The following is a 19,553-nucleotide window of genomic DNA, read 5'->3' on the forward strand; positions in this document are numbered from 1 at the left end:
ATAGTTGAGGCAAAAGGTGATGGTAGTTTGAGGCTTGGGTGCTGGGAAGTTGGGGGAGAAGAGGATCAGTGAGCCGGGATTGCATTGGGGGTATATTTTGAAGGTAGAGCTGAGCAGAATTTACTCCTAGGTAAATTGAATGTGAGGGAATGAGAAGAAAAATAGAAAGAACTTGGGTTTTTAGGCTTGAGTAACTAGAAGAATAGGATTTGCTATTTTTTTTTCAGGCAGGTGTCACTGCAGCTTTGGTTTTACTGGGGTTGAGGGCTGATGCTGGATAAATGGGAGTTGGAGTTTAGACATGTTAAGTTTGAGATGCCTTACAGACGGGTGGGTGGAGGAGGGGTTGAGGGGCAAGGGCTCTACGAGCTTGGAAGTGAGGGCAAATGCTTTGGCCGGCGATGCTTTGAGGAGATACCGGTATGTATACGTGGTCTGAGTCTTCAGGGAGTGGATTGTAGGTACAGAGCCATGTGAAGATTCAGTCTCCAGGGCATTCACGTGTCGAGCCTGGCAGAGATAAAGGTACAGTAGAGGAAGATCAAGAGGCGAGGTGGCCAGGAAAGTAGGAGAAATGGGAGCGAGACGCCCTGGAAGCCAGGTGCAGAGCATTTCCAGCAGGAGGGAATGACCCCGGGTGTTCTGTGCTGCAGCTCCAGACTGAGATTTGGCAGCATGTGTTTTGGTGACGTCCCCAGGAATGAGAGCCTCACCTGGGCTTATGAGAGAAAAGGGAAGGAGGAATTGATTGTAGGCAACTCTCACAACCAGTTTCGTGGAAGGGGAACCAGGAGGGTGAAGTAGGCCCAGAGTTTGTTTGCTCTTAAGATAGGAGAACTTAGAGTGTGTTGTCTGTTATTGGAAAAGAGCTAATAGGAAGGGGGAATGAACAAATCTGAAGCAGGAGGGAGGGCACTACTTTCTGGAGTTGGGAAGAGGGAATCAGATCGGAGAGCATGGGGCAGGGACACAACTTCTGTCATTCCTTCCCTCTCGCCTCCTCCTTATGGTTCTTCAGTAACTGGTGGCATCACGTTACCTGATTTCAAGCTTTACTACAAAGCTGTGATCACCAAGACAGCGTGGTACTGGCATAAAAATGCTCTGAACTTTTAAAAACTTTTGCATGGACTTTCTTGGATTTATTCCTAGAAACCATACTTTTTCATTGCTGTATTAATGGAATCTCTTTAATGTTATTTTTTAAATTAGTACTTGTGTACAGAAAGGTTATTTATGTCTGTGTTTTAGATCTGGCAACCTTGTTGAACTATTTTGTTATTTGAAAATTTGTAGATTCTCTTACTCGTATGTAATCATATTTTGCAGGAATAGGGGTATATTTTTTCTTTTCACGCTCATACCTGTTCTTCTTATTCTTTTATTACATTAGCCTAGGCCATCTGGTACAATGTTGAATAAAAAGTTACAACAACAAGCATCCTTACTTTATTATTAATTCTCAAAGTCCTATAAAATTTTATTAAGTAAAAGCTGTAAGTCTTTGCTAGATACCCTTTTTTAAAAATTTGATTGAAGTTCTTTTATTTGTAATTTGTGAGGAGTTCTTAATCATAAGTGGTTAATGAATTGTATTGAATGTGCTTTCTGCATTTATTACAGATTTTCATTTTATCTCCTTTTACTATTTTGATGTGGGATATTAATATATTTTGTGATATTGAGCCATCTTTGCCTTTCTGGGATAAACCCTACTTAGTCACAGTGTACATATATACATATTATTTACATAGTTAAATTCTTTTCAAAATCAGTGTTGGAATACTCACTTGAAGGAGAGGTAAATAACTTTTTTTTTTTTTTTTTTTAACTATTCTGAAACAGTTGCAGAATCTTTGGAATTTTTTTCCTATAAAATCATCTGGGCCTCTCTTGACTTTTAAAATAGGAAAGGAACCATTTTGATTATCCATTAAAAATCAGCTCTCATTGATTAGTAGTGCTTTCTATTTGTTAGATCAATTGTGGTCTGAACTTTTTTATATTAGAATATTTTTAGGACCTTTAAAAATCTTACTGTATCTGTGATTATATACCTTCAGAACCATTTTTTAGTTTTATTGGTTTTTTCATATCCCTGTCATCTACTTTATTTCTTGATCTTTATTTCCTTTTGCCTCTAGGTTATCAGATTTTCTTCCTAGGTTATTGAGTTGAACACTTAGCTCATCTGTTCTTCAATGAAGGCTATAAAATGACCTATAGTACATCTTTGGCCACATCATACAAGTTTAATTTATTATTTTTTTAATGTGAAGTCTCTTTAGACTTCCCCTTGTGTTTATTAAAACATATTTTTGAGTAGTATATTTATTCATATGTTTTTTAAATATTTTACTTATTTTAGAGAGAGCACTAGTCAGGGCCTGGGGAGAGGGTGGCAAAGGGAAGAGAAACAGATTCCCTGATGAACCAGGAGCCTGTCTCAAGCCTCAGTTGCAGCATTCCTGGATCACAACCTGAACCAGAAGCAGACGCTTAAAATACCGAGCCACGCGGGCACCCCTGTTCATATGTTTTAAAAGCCAAGAGGATTTTGTGTGTATTTGAGTACTTAAATGTATTAAATATTTTAAAGGTAAAACCCTTTTTCTTTATTGGTTTCTAATTGAAGTGCATCATAGTCAGAGAATGGTCTTAATGAACCCTTGGAAATCATGGACGTTTCCTTTTGTGATCTTGTAAAAACAACAACAACTTTAGGTGGGGGTTAGAGTTCAATAATTGGTTCAGGGTTCAAATATATACATTTATATCAAAATTCAGTGTTCATTAAATATTGACTATACTATTCAATATGTAGTACTCCTCTATTAATGAATATTTCCTTTAAAATTTGTTTTTATATGTTATATATTCTTGCTTTAATTATATTACCATATTAATGTTGGATAGTATTTACTAGTTCTATCTTTTCCCTTTTAATTTAAAAAAGTCTCTGGTTTTGTTTAGAAGTCTTTTTTAAGCAACACATAGCAAGTTTAAAAACTTCAATGTAGTGTCTTTTATGAGTTTAATATATTATAATTTATGAAATATTTGGACTTGTTAATGTTTGCTATTTATCCTTTGTGTATTTTTTTCTTTTCAACTGCTAGTTTGAGAGGATATTCTGTATGGATTTGCTGTTATTCCTTTGCTGGATTGGAAGATACAGATTCTTTGTCTGACCTTGTGGTTGCCATTAATTTCTTTAAATTCTGCTTAACTATTTTCCCAAGTAATCAGATGATTCAATTATTTCTCATCTTCTGAAATGTGACAAGGATGTCAGCATTCTTTAACTTTTGAATATATCTACTCTTCATGTTATGTTCATCCATAATTTTAAGGTTTTTTTCCAGGATACCAAAAATGAATACCCGATGCTCAAGCCCCACATCGGGCTTTCTGCTCAGCGGGGAGCCTGCTTCCCCCTCTTTCTCTCTGCTAAATAGATAGACTAAATAGTTAATTTAGTCTATCTTCTTTGAGAATGTAACAAGGACACAACACACTACTAACTACTGAAATCTCGTTTCACCCCCCCCAGATTAAGATTGTCTTGGATTTATTCTATCCTTAAAACTAAACAATTTTTTTGGTAAATCCCAGGTTGTTTAAATTTTCTAACATTACATTTGAATACTTATTTTGTTTATCCCTTCCATTCTTTGTGGGCTCCCCTTCTCCGAATTTTATGTTGTTATTTTTTTTTTTAAGATATAATTCACATACCATAGAATTTCTCCTTTGAGTGTACAGTTCATTAGTTTTTTGTATATTCACAGAGCTGTAAAACCATTATCACTGTCTGATTTCAGAACATTCTCATTAGCTGTCAATCCCCATCCCCACCCTGCACCCCTGGCAACCATTAATCTACTTCCTCTCTCTATGAATTTGTCTATTGTCTCTATGTCTTTGTGAATTTGGACATTTCACATAAATGGCATCATACAGTGTGTAGTCTTTTCTGTCTGACATCTTTCACTAATAACTTAGTATGTGTTCATGGTAATTCCATGTTGTAGAATATATCAGTACATCATTTCATTTTATGGTTGAGTAATACGCTGTTTTTTGGACATAGCACATTTTGATTATCCACTTACCAACTAATACACATTGTTCCTACTTGTTTTCTGTTATGAATAATATTGCAGTGAACATTCATGTAGGAGTTATTACATGGACATAATACTTTCAGTTATCTTGAGCGCATATCCAGGAGTAGATAAAATCACATCTTTTAATAATTATTTTAATGAAGATTTGGGATAGTAAATTCCTGGTATTTGTATGTCTGAAGATAATTTATTATCACTCTTGATGGTTTTTTAGCTGGGTACAAGTTTTGTTGGTTGGCAATTAAGTTTTACTAGTTTTGTAGCTGATGAAAAACCATTCCTTTATAGGTCATCTGGGTTTCTAGTAGTTTAAGATTTCTTACCTTTGATAGTTTTGTAGTTTTACTACAGTGGGTTTAAGAGTAGATGTGATATACTTTAGATCTGAGTATGTTTAGTTTTAATGTTAATGCTTTGAAGAATTGTTGTCAATGTCCATAAGGTATATAGGTCTGTAATTTTCTCTCCTTGTTTCATGTCAGAGTTATGCTGGCCTCATAAAAGGAGTTAGGAAGCGTTCCCTTATTTTCTGAAATTGGTTATTATTACTTTCTGAAGTTGGGTTTGATTCTTATATGAATGTTAATTAGAATTTATCAGTGAAACCATGTAGTACTGAAATTTTCTTTGTGGTAAATTAGACTATAAGTTCACTATTTTTAATAACATATAAAGGTATTCAAATTTTTATTTCTTTATATTGAGTTGGTGTTGAACCTTTAAAGGAATTGACTTTATCTAAAGTTTTGGATTTATTAACATTTTCTGCTCTTTAGTATTCATCTTCCACTTTTAATTTTTTTCTTTTTAGTTTTGTAAGATGGAAGTTTAGGCCATCAGTTTAAGGCTTTCTTTGTTGTCCAAGATGAACATTTAATAGTGTACATTTCTTTAAAGCCCTTTGATGTGTCTTACAGAATTTAATATGCTTTCATTTTAGTTTAGTTCAAAATATTTTTTAATTTCCCTTGTGATTTTTTTCCCTTTGATCCTTGGGTTGTTTAGAATTTGCATATTAAATTTTTAGATATTTGGCGGTTTACCAGAAGTTTTATTTTTGATTTTTGATATTCTGTTATAGTCAGAGAACATTTTCTGTAAGATTTCAGTCTTTTGGAATCTTAGACAACTGTAGGGGCCCAGAATATGAGCCATCTTGGTTGAATATTCTGTGTGCCCTTGAAAAGGTTATGCGATTCTGCAGTTGCCAGCAGAGTGTTTTATAAGTATCAGCTAATTAAGGTTGATGTTACTATTTAAATCTCCTCTATCTGTACTGGTTTTTGTCCAGTTTTATCAATTATTGAGAGAATCTCCAACTATGAAAATGCATTGGCCTGTTTCTTTCTTTACTTCTGCTTTTGTTTCATATATTTCGAAGCTCGTCATTAGCTGCATGCATATTTATAATGTCGGCATATCTGCCTTTTCTGTAATCTTTTAAGTCATGCAATGTCTCTTTTTTGTCTGTAGTAATACTCCTTGAAGTCTTTGTTTTTATTTATTTATTTATTTATTTATTTTTTTATATTTTATTTTATTTATTTGTCAGAGAGAAGGAGAGAGAGAGAGAGAGCACACAGGCAGGCAGAGGTGGAGAGAGAAGCAGGCTCCTTGCCGAGCAAGGAGACCATGCGGGACTCGATCCCAGGACCCCGGGATCATGACCCGAGCTGAAGGCAGCGGCTTAACCCACTGAGCCACCCAGGCGTCCCTTATTTATTTATTTTAAAGATTTATTTGGAGGTGGGGAGGGTACTCAGGGAGGGGCAGAGGGTGAGGGAGAGAAGTAGACTCTGCTAAGCATGGAGCCTGATGTGGGGCTTGATCCCACAACCAAGGGATCATGATCTGAACCAAAATCAAGAGTCAGACAACCAGGGGCGCCTGGGTGGCTCAGTGGGTTAAGCCTCTGCCTTCAGCTCAGGTCATGATCTCAGGGTCCTGGGCTCAAACCCCGGATCGGGCTCTCTGCTCAGCCTCTCTGCCTACTTGTGATCTCTCTCTCTGCCCCCCCCCAAAAAAATCTCAAAAGAGTTGGACAACCAAAGGACTGAGCCACCCAGGTACCCCTACTTTTCTTATATTAATTATACTCATTCCAGTCTTGGTATGTATTTATTCAGCTTCTTAGTTTGTTTCTGTCTTTATATTTAAAGGGCTTTTTTGGAAACTAGAATATAGTTGGGGTTTGTGCTTTCTTAAATCCAATGCAACATCTCTTTCTCTTCATTAGAGTGTTTAATACATTTATATTTAAATAGTTATTGGTATGATTGAATTTAGGTCTTTCATTTGTGCTTCTTTAGGGACAGAGTTTTGTCATTTACCCTCCTTTTTTGTTTTTTGTATTATGTTTAAATTCTATTTTAATTCTTCTGTTGGTTTTCTTTGCTTTTTTGAGGGGGTGGTCTGTGTTGCTTGCTAGGGACTACAGTATGCCTCTAGCCCCAGTCTACTTAGTATTAATATTGAATCATCTTGAGTAAAACACAGGATTTTCCCAATAGTATATTTCCATTTTCTTCTTTTATTCTTAGTATTATTGTCCTAATACTGTGTTATATCCAGTAATACGTTTCCATTTCCTTCTCTCATCCTCAGTATTGTCATATGTGTTATATCAATATACCTTGTTAACCCGACAATAGTGTTGTAATTTTTGCTTTAAAATGTTATCTTTTATAGAATCCAAGAAATTACATATTATATATGCCCATATAATTACCATTTTTGGCTTCCTTCCTTTTTTCTTGTAGATTCAAGTTGCCATCTAGTGTAATTTCCATTTGGAATAGAGAACTTTCTTTAGCATTTCTTATAGTACAGATCTGCTGGTGATAAATTGTTTTTATTTGAAATTGTCCTTATTTCACCTTCATTTTGCTGGATATTAGATTCTTTGTTGATAGGGTGTCTCCCCCCCCCCCCCCCCGTTTAACAATTTGAGTATGTTGTCCCAGTGTTTTCAGACTTCCATAGTTTCTAGTGAGAAGTCAGCTCATATTCTTAATGATTTTTGTCATTTTTTTTGGTATATAATGTCCGTTTTCTTAGGTTGCTTTCCAGATTATCTTTGGATTTTAGCAGTATAACTAAGATGTGTGTTTAGTGGTTTTATTTGTTTTTATTTTGTTTGAGGTATATTGAGCTTTGGGGGTTTTTCAGAGGTTACGTCCTCAGATATTTTTCTTTCCTTTCTCTCCTGGGGTTCTGATTATTGTGCTGCTCCCTATTGTTATGCATGGTTTTGAATTCTATTCATTTTTCATCCATCTCTTTCTTTTGTTCAGATTCTTCTATATTCACGTTCATTACATATGGCAGAAGAACACGTCAATCTGTTTAACCAACTTAGTGAGTTCATTTTAGTAAATGTTTTGTTTGTTTCTCTGTTCATATTGCCTTATCTGCTTACTCATTGATACCATACTGTCCTTCAATTCCTTGATCATATTTTTAAAATTCTTTGAAATATTTATGGTAGCTGCTTCAAAGCCTGTTAAATATAACACCCAGGCTGTCTTGGAATTGGTTTTTATTGACTGTCTTTTTATTTGCTCACGGGTCACATTTTCCTTTTTGTTTTCCCTGTCTAGTTGAAAATTAGATATGGTGGCTCTGAAGTCTTGTGTTCTGAGATTATTGGGTTTATTGTACAGACAGTTAACTTGTTTGGAGTCATACTGTAAACTTAGTTTTTCCTGTGTTATGCAGCTGCTTAGATCTCTGTTCTTATGTCTTTCTGCTGATGTTTCTTTAGTCTGATGCCCTGTGGGTCTCCCCTCTGCCTGTAAGATTTATAAGTCAGCAAGCATGTGGGTAGAGATGGACTTAGTCACTGAGTTTTTCTTTCTTTGGGGGATTTCCCTGTTTCTAACTGCTTTATCAGCTTGGGGCTCCATTCTGATATTTCAAGCTTTCTACTACCTTAGCTGAGCACAATTGGGAAAAAGCATCAGATTCACAGATTTGGCACCATGTTACTCTTTGAAGAGAAGATTTCTTGCTGGTCCCTGACTGCCTTTTCAGCATGCTGTTTGTGGTTTCCTCCGAGCATATGTAGTTCAGCTGTCAGCTGGGGATTTTAGCATTTTATGCTCTGAATTTGAGTGTCATTTCTATAGTTCTTGTGCTGTCAGAAAGCTCTACATTTCTAGTTGCTTCCCCAACTTAAACTCTGATACCCAGCACCTTTAGCTGGTAAGGCTTTGGGGTTTTTTTCTGCCACCATTTTTGCAGCCATAGCTCTGGGTTTGCGGTTCTCTCAAGTCAAGAAACCACATACTCAACTCTTCTTGCCTCTTAGGGTTATAGCATTTGAGATTTACCCTTTCCCTAGCTCTTGTAAACACTGTCTCTAGATAGTTGTTTTTTTATTCAGTTTTCATGAATGTTATCTGTGGGTGTTCATATGACCTCTTCACTCTTCTTGCCATTATAGAAAATCAACTCTCCATTTTATCTGATTTATGAGCATGTCTTTCTGCTGTGCTTTCATGGCTGGTAGGTCATTGTAGTCGTCATTCTTTTTTTCTTTTTCTTTTTTCTGTGATTTGTTTGTGTGAAGTTCAACTCCTATCCTTTTTCTGTTGTTCATTTTTATTTGAAATTAGTCATTCTGTACTTGGGGAAGGGCGATAGTTCAGGAGAGGTTTTTCTAAAGTCACAGCTCCAGAGCTCCCTCTTCTGTCGTATTTGAAAATATGGCTTGGGACTTCCTGACGTCTGGCTCTGTCTGGCTCTCCTTCTCCACTATCATCTGGATTTTCTCTTTACATTTTCCCCAGCATTCCTGTCGCTCTCAATTTGTATTCTATTCCCAGCAGTTTTCCTTGGTAGACAGGTAGAGGTCTTCGGCCTAGACAGCTCTAGTCCCCTCAGACATGACTGTAGATTCCTTGTGCTCACCTGCAAAGTGAGCATGCAGAAATTCCTTCTGCATGGTCTCACCATGGCTCAGTGTTTTCCAGTGAGCACTTGTTGATAGTGTTGGGGTGCTTCCATTTCCATCAGTCAGATCCCCTGCTGCTTCCCTCCCCTTCCTGCACAGATCCTGGTACATCTCAGTCTTGGAGCTTTTGTCCTTTCTCAATAGTAGTCTATACTTTGTGGGGTACCTTGTTTTCTTTTGGCTAATAGCTGAAGATTTTTGATTTTTTTAATTAGGGCATTGGGAAGATTGAAAATTTGCTCTCTTCATTCTTCCACAGTTTCCCCTGTCTTGAGGTGAAGCAGGGCTTTATCCTGCTGGGAGGGTTGGAATGTGGGTAGGAATTCTCTCCCATCCTCTCACCAGCTCCTTCCTCCAGCTGAGCTTGATGAAGATGTGTTTTCTTATCCTGTTCCCTAGCCAGTCTTTCACTTGAGAGAGTAGCCTGCAATCTTGCCTGTTTATGTGGGTCTCTGACATGACTTCTGATCTCTAGATCACCAGGCATCAGTGGGTGCCCTTGGGCATATTTTCTGGCTTCCAATTTGGCTTACCTTTCTTGATTTTTGGATTCTTACCTTTATGTTCTTAAAGGTTTCTCTTCTTGCCAACTTGTGAGTGATGCATTCTAAAAAGTATTTTTTAAAATATCTTAGTTTTCTGTTTGTGTGTTTATTGTCCAAGAAGGCCCTTTTAAGGTATTTTGCCACCATATTGGTGAAAATGAAAATTTCATTTTTTGTCTTGAAATTTGTCTCTTTTTCCATTTTTTGTCCATCTGGTTGCTTAGCATGTGTTCTTTGCTCTCTTAACCTTTGTTGTTTTTGAAATACCATTTTCTGTTCAGGTTCTAAGAATTTGCTGTCTTCGCCTTTAAGAAACCAATGCAAGATCTGTATTTTTCATGAAGCTTGGGTTTCTGGTCACTTACAGACTAGCCAGTACAGATACAAGGGAGAGAGGAAGTGTAACACTTGTGTTACTAAATCTAGGAAAACACAGGTCACTCCCCACATTTCATGAGTTCATAGAATAATATAGTGAGAAAGGTCCTTGGCAATGATCTTGCCTCATCCACCTTTGACTTTTACACATGAGGATACTGTAAGTGAGAAGCTAATTGTTGAGTTATGATGATGTGCGAGACTCTAGGAAGGTAACTCGTGTTCCTTACATCACTGCAAGGCAGATGTTAATCACTCCTGTTTAGAGCCGAAGCAGAGTTAAGTATTGAAATGGAATTACAGCTCACCTCTCAGAGACCCCTGACACCAGTGTCCTACTTGTCCAGATCAGCGGTCCAAGAGCCAGGGAGAATGGAGTTCTTCTGACCCCTAGCACCTTATAGGGGTACTCACCACCAAGGAGATGATGGGTCATGCTGCTTGATTTGCTCAGATTTTTAGTAAAATTAAATTGCGTCTCCCGTGATTAATCTTAGTGGGACCTACCCATCATTCTTTCCCCATCCCTGTAAACGAAAAACTGCACTCACTCCCTCTGATTTTTTTCTGGCATTGTTTCTCAGACTTGACTAACATCCAAATGGCTGGTAAAGGAAGAAATTCTTATGCTCATCTCTAGATACATTCTCCATCCCTTACTAATTATAGAAATTCCCAGTCCTTTGAGAAAATGTCAGTGGCAAATTAACCCTCAAGAAGAGTAATTAGACTTAATAATTGGATTATTTTTTAGTTCATCGCTTAAATGAAAACATAAAATTGAAAAATGTTGTAGAACTATTGGCCCATTTAGCATATATAGTTGTCCCATTTCCATGCTTTATCGTGTGGTTCAGGTTATTCTCCATACTCTCACTTTCCTACTTTCTTTGGTTTCTTTTTAGAAAAGAGACGATACAGAGATTTTCCTTGACTATTCTAAAGGTAGTTTGCATGCATTTGATGTTGGGTCACACATTAAGTTTCAGTTCTGTTTATTTTGAATATGATTAAAGAGAGAAATTGTTCATAGTAGCTTCTTGGTTAACGATGGTTTTAGCTAGAATAAAGATTTGAATCAAAATGTCAAATAGCACACAAAGAAGTAGACTAGAAAGTGCTTTTGATTGGGAATAATGTATATAAACTCATGTGTATCGCACTAAAATTATTAATGTGCTAATCGGCCAGCTGAATTAGCTTATTTTCCTTTAAACTGATGAGTAGATTTTGCTTTACTTTTTGAACTTCTAAAACCAAGCCTGATACTCCTGTTCACCCAGCTGCTGTAGCAGCACAGAGTCATTCTCCTGCAGGAAAAAGATGTATGATTGGTTGAAGGGATGCACTTGGTGTTAACAGCCACGGAAGTGGGGCCAGGGCTTGTATCAGGCCTAGTTTGGCCAGGACTCAGAAGCCACACAGACCAGCTGAGGGAGGGGGAGTGTCATCAGGACTTCCATCAGTAAGTGGTAAGAGCTGGCACAGGGCACAGGGAAGCAGCCATGGCAGGAAACAGATCCTACCCAGTGGGCTGAGCAGGAGAGCTTGGAAGGAACATCCCCTGAGGCCCATGTCTGCAGAAGTGTGCACACCCCCTCTTCTCCAGCAGGTGCCTCCCCGCACAACCACAGGATGAGGTAGGAAGAGGAAGGGTACCCTTCTTGCAGTGGCCCTCCAGCACCCTCTGTTGGCCAAGCCTGACTGTGTCAGCTGGCCGAGGAGGAATGTGTGCATGTCTTGCTCCGCATCACAAAAACAGGACGGAGCAGAGAGTCTGGAACAGAGTGACAGTAAGTTAGTAACTCCTCCATGTTGCTCCCAAATGATCTTTAAAATTTTAAAACTGTCCTAGCACTCCCCAACCCAGATAATCTTAATGGCTCAACATTTTTTTAAAAAATTCTTTTTAACGTTCTATTTTGGAATTAGTTTACAGTTATAGAAGAGTCACAGAAAATGGTCAGGAGTACTCATATACCCTCCGCCCAGCTTCCTTCCATAACCACATAACCACAGCACAGTTATCAAAACCGGCATTGGGACAGACTACAGACTCTATTCCGATTCTGCCAGTTTTCCTATTAATGTCCTTTCTCTGTTAGGATTCAGCATTGTGTTTTGTTGCCAGGTCTCTTTAATCTGTGGCAGTCTTTCCTTTCTTGACCATGTCACCTTTGAAGAGTATTTGTAACTTATTTGTAGAGTGTCTCCAAATTCTAGTTTTCTATGTGTTTTTTCGCAATTAAATTCAGGTTAGTGCCATTTTTTTGAGAAGGATTCTGTACTAAGAATGTCTTTCTGTATTAGTCTGTTAGAGCTACCATAGCAAAATACTACTGACCAGGTGGCTTAAACTATAAATGTTTTTCCTCAAGCTCTGAAGGCTGAAGTCCAAGACCGGCAGGTTTGGTTTCTTCTGAGGGTTCTCTCCTTGGCTTGCTTGCGGCTGCCTTCTTTCTGTGTCCTCACACGGTCTTTCTTCTGCACGTGTGTGTTTCTAGCTTCTCTCTCTCTGTCCAAATTTCCTGCTCCTGTAAGGATACCAGTCAGATTGCATTAGGCCCATCCCAGCAGCCTCATTTTAACTTAATTGCCTCTTTAAAGGCCCTGTCTCTAAACACAATCACTTTCTGAGGTTATAGGGGTTAGGACTTCAACATATTAATTTGAGGGGGAGAGGGGACACAATTCTGCCCATATCACCTTCTCAACGCATCACATTAGGAGGAGGGTATATGATGTTATTACTGATGATATTAAAATAGATCACATGGTAAGGTGGTGTCTGCCAGGTGACTCTTTTGTACTTTGTAATTAATACATATTTGGGGGGAGGTCACTTTGAGACCATGCAAATGGAACTGACCTGAATGCCCACTGACTTGAACACTCCATTGGTGAATCTTGCCTCTGGTGGTTATTTCTGTGGTGTTTACCTAATGTTGATTTCTATTTCCCTTGTTTCTTTCCCATTTATTAGTTGGGAGTTTTTCTGTAAGGAAGAGCTATTGACTTTCCCCTGTATACATTCTGCTATCTGTGTCTTTATGCAATCACATATTTTAAAAATTTTATGGGCTATCATCTTACACTCTCATTTTTTGTTCCATTGTTCTGGTTTCGGCGGCCACTGGAAGTTCCTGTGTTTGGCTCTTGTGTCCTTTTGTCACGTTCCCTCCCTCCTTCCTTTTCTGAGCACTTCCCTACTTTCATCGTGAATTTTTCTTGCTCCCTCACTTGAATCAGCCACTTCTCCAAAGAGCTCTGTTTTTAGTGTCATTGGAAAGTGACATTTTGAAACCCAGATCTGGGTGCAAGATATGCTTGTTGCTACTGAGGCGTCATCGTGTCTAGACCCTCCTGATGGACTATATATGTGTATTTATGCAACAGACCCACACATCTTTACGTGGGTCTGTCTGTGAATGTATTGAGAAAACGAATTCATACTGATACCTCCGTTTCCAATCCAACATCATAGCATTCATTCTTAACTATACTTTCCTTACTTGTAGCTTCTTGCTCCAAAAGTGATAAACCTGGTCCTTATTATTTATAATACATTCATTCAACTTTAGTAATTTGGAATTGCTAACCCAAACTATGTGAGAAGCAATTTTACTAACTAGACCAGACGTTGGTAGACTATGGCCCATTGGGCCAACTCCAGCCCACTTGCTGTTTTTGTAAATAAAGTTTTATTGGAATACAGCTAGCCCATTTATTTATATATTATCTATGGTTTTTCCTCGCTACAATGGCAAGAGAGACCATATGGGCTGCAAAGCTGAAAATATTTACTGTCTGGCTCTTTATAGGAAAAGCTTGCTGACTCATGTATGGATTTTGTATACAGTTCTTTTTGTCTTTGTTCCTACAGTGTCTTAGTAAAAATAACTTTTCCAAAGTAACTTTTTCATTCCATCTCTTCCTGTGTAGTAATTAAAGTTATAGGTTAAAAATTTATAATATAGATAGGTTCATCTGTTACTGCATGTATTCCATTTTAGGTTCCCCCGTGTCCTACTTGATGGTAACTGTTTATTTTGGGGTGTATGAAACATTACTTTGGCTCTAGTAGTGGGAGCTATACAAAAAAGGATATTGAGAAATGGCCCTCCACCCTCGTTCCTACTGCCCCAGTCCTCTTCTGCCATGCTGTGTTCTCCTTGTCCACCCACCCTCTGTGGGTGACCAGTCTCTTTAGTTTCTGACTTTCCTTCATGTGTATCATTTTGTACAAGTAAGCAGATACATGTGTATTTTCTTATATCATCTTCTTTGTTACAAGAGGAGTAGTGTGTCATATTTTTTGTGCTTTGCTTTTTTTCACTTAGCAGTCAGTATGCCTTGGAAGTCACTCCGAATCCGTTCATAGAGGTAATCTCCATTTTTTAGAATACCTGTACAGGAGCTCCGTCCTGTGAACGTTCCATGGTTAATTCAGCCGCCCTCCTATGTGTGGCATTTAGAATGTTTCTAGTATTTTGCAGTTGTATACAGTGCTTCAGTGAATAACGTCTGTGTGTGTAGTTTTATATGGTTGGGGGCCTGCTTCTAGTATAGGTTCCTAGGAGAGGAATTGCTGGTTTGGAAGCTAAGTGCAATTGTGATTTTGTTAGCTGTTGCCAAATTCTCTTCAAGGAGATTGCCCCACAGTGCATTCCCAGAGTCAAGGTGTGAGAGGGCCTATTTCCCTGCAGCCTCACCAGCAGAATGTATTTTCATACTTTTTTCTAATTATTTTATTGGTGTTATCTCTGTGTTTTTATCTTGAATTTTTCCGTGTTTCAATAATTTTTCATGTTTGATATGTTTTGTATCTTTTGTGACTTTTTAATATGTACATTAGTATTTTTAATATCTCTTTGCATGAATTGCCTGTTCATGTAATTTTCCCATTTTTCTATCAGATTTTGATTCTATGTCCTTTAAGAATTTTTCTGTATGGTAGGCATGTCAGCCCTTGGTGATGTTTTTTGTCATTGACAAAATTGTCCCCCAAATTGACAATTTTGTCATTGACAAAATTGTGTTGTCCCCCAGCCAACACACACCTTGTCTTTTGACTTGGATTATAGCATTTATTTCTACCCTAACGAGTCCTTCTTGCCTAAGGGGTGAGGTCCTAATTAATACACCGTTCTCTAAACACACAGTTGCTAACCTTTTGCTGTTCCCTTTTTGCAGTGTATTTCCTAACAAGGTCTCAACTCAAGCATTGGCTCCCAAAAGATTCCTCTACTAGAATGATTAGTTTAAAGACCTTATTTTCTGCTTTCTCAGAGGATGCTGCTTTTAAAAGTTATTTGATCCTCACAGTATCCTTTGATGGTTCTTTGTGATTATGTGATCAGTGCTAGTTAACTAAAAGTCAGAGTTCTTTCAGATTCCATCATTGCCATGTCTGGATGGAATGAATGATCACTCTTAGACTTGAGTTTTTGTTTTCCCAATTTATTATGATTTCCTGAATGTATTTCCACCAAAATCTTTCTTTGCCTTAGCACATAATAAAATTTGTAAGGCCCAGTGTTAACTTGAGTGGCCATTTCTCTACATTCAATTACTGCAGACAGCTCCTTCCATAAACAGTGAAATGGCTCATCAGTGCACACCATCTCCTGTCAGGTCAGCCCTAGAGAGGCCAATTTACTGGGAGCTAATGAAGTTTCAGCTTCAGGTCCCCTCACTTTCAAGGGCCAGGCCTGGAGACTTTTTCCATAGTTGTCATTACAGAAGGGGCAGTTCTGCATGGTCATTAATGCTTTAGTAGTTAAGGATTTCCTCAGGATGGATTAATTAGCAAGTATGTGCAGGAGAGATGAAGCATGGTAGGTCACATGGAGAACTCCTGAAGTGTGTTGCATGTTTCTCACTTCAGGGAGAAATAGCAGTTGTTTATTTTTAATAAACTTTATTAGAGTTAAAAAGTTGAAGACTACAACACCTGATTTGAAATGGTGTTTTTAAAAGTACCTGTGCAGTAGTGGCAGCCTGTCCCCACCGGGCTGTCAGTTAACATCCCTCAGCTGCTGCTCTCCTCTGGCCAATTACTGAGTAGTACCTCAGGAGCAGAGGTGGCCCGTGTTAACTGACCCTTCCTGTGTACTTGCCACCTTGCGATTCCTAGAATTCAGTGACGTATACTCACAGATGGTCTACATGGGTTTTTTTAAGACTAGCTTTTAATACACAGGATGTAACCACATTATTCTTGTTAAACTAATGAAAACACTGTAAGACTGAAGCCCCCTTTTACTCCTGCTCATGGTCCCACTGCTCTCTGTCATTTCCCTCCCACCGCATCCCACTTCTGTTATCTTTGGTTTCCAGCTCCCCTGGAGCCTTCCAGGTCCTCTGCGCCCCTTCCTCTACTCAGTGTGGTCCCCGGACCTGCAGCAGCCGTGGTTCACTGGGCCCTGGTTAGAAATGCAGAATCTCAGGCGCCACTGCAAACCCATTGAACGAAAATCTGCACTTTTTTTTTTTTTTTACATGAAAGTTTGTAGCAGCTTTATATTAGCAAAAGAAACTGGAAACAACCGAAATGTGGTATATCCAACAATGGAATGGCACTGTAGAGGATATATGGGACTACATATATTTGTCAACCAGAATCTGCCTTTTAACAAGATCCTTAGGGTTTTGGAAGTATGTGGTTTTGTATTACATGTATTAATGAGTATAGAAAATGCTGCCAGTGTATGTTGAAAATTTCCGCAAACGTCCTGATGCAGTAACATTTTTCCATCAGCAAGCTGCCGGAGAGCCAGTCTCTCCATGTCGGTATTACGGTGGGCCTGTCTCATTCCTAGCTGTCGGCTGACCTCCATTCTGCACTGTTGCTAAATGGCTCATCATTTCCCCATTGAGGGACGTCAAGGTTGTTTGCAGCTTTTGGGTTATTTTGAGACATCCAGTATACCAGTGAACTCTCCAGGGTATATCTTGTGTACATGTGTCAGTGAAATAGCTAGATGGGAGGGTGTGAACATTTTTAATTTAAAGATCCTGTTAAAATCTGCCTTCCAAGTGGCTGTATCGATTGACTCTTATTTTGTTCAGTGATCAGTTTGCATATTCTTTATTGTTTCTAGCATTGTTTTAATTACTGCAATTTTGTAGGTTTTCATATCAAGTTGCCCAATTTTCTTGTTGTAATTTTAAATTATATTGGCTTTTTTAAAAAAAAAGATTTTTATTTATTTATTTGACAGCAAGAGAGGGAACACAAGCAGAGGGAGTGGAAGAGGGAGAAGCAGGCTTCCCACTGAGCCCCGCGCCCGGGCTCTGTCCCAGGACCCCGGGATCATGACCTGAGCTGGTGGCAGATGCTTAATGACTGAGATACCCAGGCGCCCCAAATTATCTTGGCTTTTAAAGAAACTTTACATTTATCTTCTTTTTTTTTATATTTATATTTATTTGTTTATTTACAGCATAACAGTGTTTATTGTTACATTTATCTTCTATAGGAAATTTAAAATAGCTTGTCAGGGTCTGTGAAAAATTCTCTTAGGGTTTCCATGACAAGACATTGTATTAAATTTCTAGATTAATTTGGGTGGAGAAGTTAAGTAAGCTTTCCGATATTTATTCCTGAACTTGGTATTTCTCTCAATTTATTGCAGCCTTAAATCCTTTAATAAAGCTTATTGCTAGTTGCATATATGTATATATTTATATTTGTGTGGGTTACATTATAGTTTTGCTTATTTTCTTTTAGGTTTATTCTTTGCTAATTTTCCTAGGTATTATGAGCGGGATTTTTGAAAATACTTTTATCTTACTTGTCTATTTTTAGTATGTCTATTATATATATTTTTATTGAAGTGTAATTGACAGGCAATATTGCATTAGTTTCAGATGGTATAACATAATGATTCAACAAGTCTGTTCAGGTGTGCTCACTGATAGTGTAGCTAACATCTCACCATGCAATGCCATTACAGTACCATTGATTATATTCCCTATGCTGTACCTTTTATCCCCATGAAAAGATTGATTTTTTATTGATTCCCAGTATATAGGAAATTATCTGTGGGCTTTTTGTTTTGTTTTGTTTTTTTTAATGTCAGGCTTGTACCTGCTTCTGCTGGATGCTAATGGTTTTAATTACCTGTTAGATCTCTAGGATTTTCTGGCTGGGCAATCATATGCCTTCTAATTAATTGTGGTTTTATACTTTTCTCCTAGTATTTATACATCCATTTCCTTTTCTCAACTAATGGAGGCTGAGAACTTCCAGGACAGTGTTGAATAAATAGTAGCATGATAAGATAACATTGCTGTCATCTTCTTCACTTACTGGGAGTGCTTCTGATAATTCCCCATTAAAGTATGATAGTTTCCAAAAATACCCTGTAGTAGATGTTCTTCTATCCAAATTTTCTAGCAAAGAGGCCTTTATTACTTCTTAAAATTATGTGGGTTTTAATTTGATGATATGCTTTTTTAGCATTCACTGATAGTATGTTTTCCCCTGCATCTTTTTTCTTTTTTAAAGATTTTATTTATTTATTTGACAGAGAGAGAGATCACAAGTAGGCAGAGAGGCAGGCAGAGAGAGGAAGGGAAGTAGGCTCCTTGCTGAACAGAGAGCCCAGTGTGGGGAGCTCAATCCCAGGACCCTGAGATCATGACCTGAGCTAAAGGCAGAGGCCTAACCCACTGAGCCACCCAGGTGCTCCTGTTTTTTTTCTGCATCTTAATGGCAGTGATAGATTTTCTAATGCAGAGTTATCCTGGTATTTCTGAGGCACACTCTACTTGGTCTCCTTATTCTTTTGCCAGTGATAGATTCTGTTTGCTAAATATTTGTTTAGAAAGGTTAAATAAATCGCTGCTATAAGTGAGATTGACCCACACATTTTTTTTTTCTTTGTGCTATTCAGGTTTGATTTGATACTGTTAATAGAATGCAATTATTTGATTTTTGACCTTTTGGTAGAATTTGTCTTCACATTTCTGTCCGAGATTCATAAACAGGATTATTGGTGCTATGATTTGTTAAGTATTTTTATTTCTACTAACAATGAGCATTAGCTTTTGGCAGGTGTGTGTGTGGCCTTCAGATTATCTTTTTTTTCCACATTTAGTTAAAAATTTTCTTAGCAAAGCTTTGGGAATAAAACAACATTTCCTGAAAATGTTGGAGTAACCTGTTTTCTTAAACTTTGTGTAAACAACTGTTTTTATGCTTACTGCATTATTTTAGAGTTGAAATAATTGAGTGGAGCAAAAAACCCTGAGGTAATTGACTTAAACCTGTTAGAAAATGTCATGGAATAGGGGTCTTCCTCTCCTGTTGAGTACAGAGCTAACCCGAGAAAGCAAAGGAATTTATAATTCATGGAGACTATACTTCAGCTAACTGTGAGGATTTACTATTAGAAGAGTAGGGCAGACGGGCAGATTTAGGACTGGGACCAGATCCTGCAGATCTGCCATGTGGGATTCATGTCAGCTTGTTGTGGAGTGGAGGACGAATGCATTTGAAGAAGGGGGAGAGAATGAAGAGAGCATCCGGGCCCGTGGTGA

The 19,553-nt window shown here is 38.0% G+C and overlaps 1 protein-coding gene across 2 annotated transcripts in view; it reads left to right on the forward strand.

Moving 5' to 3' along the window:
• CDYL (chromodomain Y like) overlaps positions 1-19,553 on the forward strand; it is a 181,283-nt gene that overhangs the window by 16,181 nt on the left and 145,549 nt on the right. The gene's annotated exons all lie outside the window — the stretch shown is intronic.

This window comes from Meles meles, chromosome 5 (genome assembly GCF_922984935.1).
Source record: "Meles meles chromosome 5, mMelMel3.1 paternal haplotype, whole genome shotgun sequence".
Classification (NCBI taxonomy): Eukaryota; Metazoa; Chordata; class Mammalia; order Carnivora; family Mustelidae; genus Meles; species Meles meles.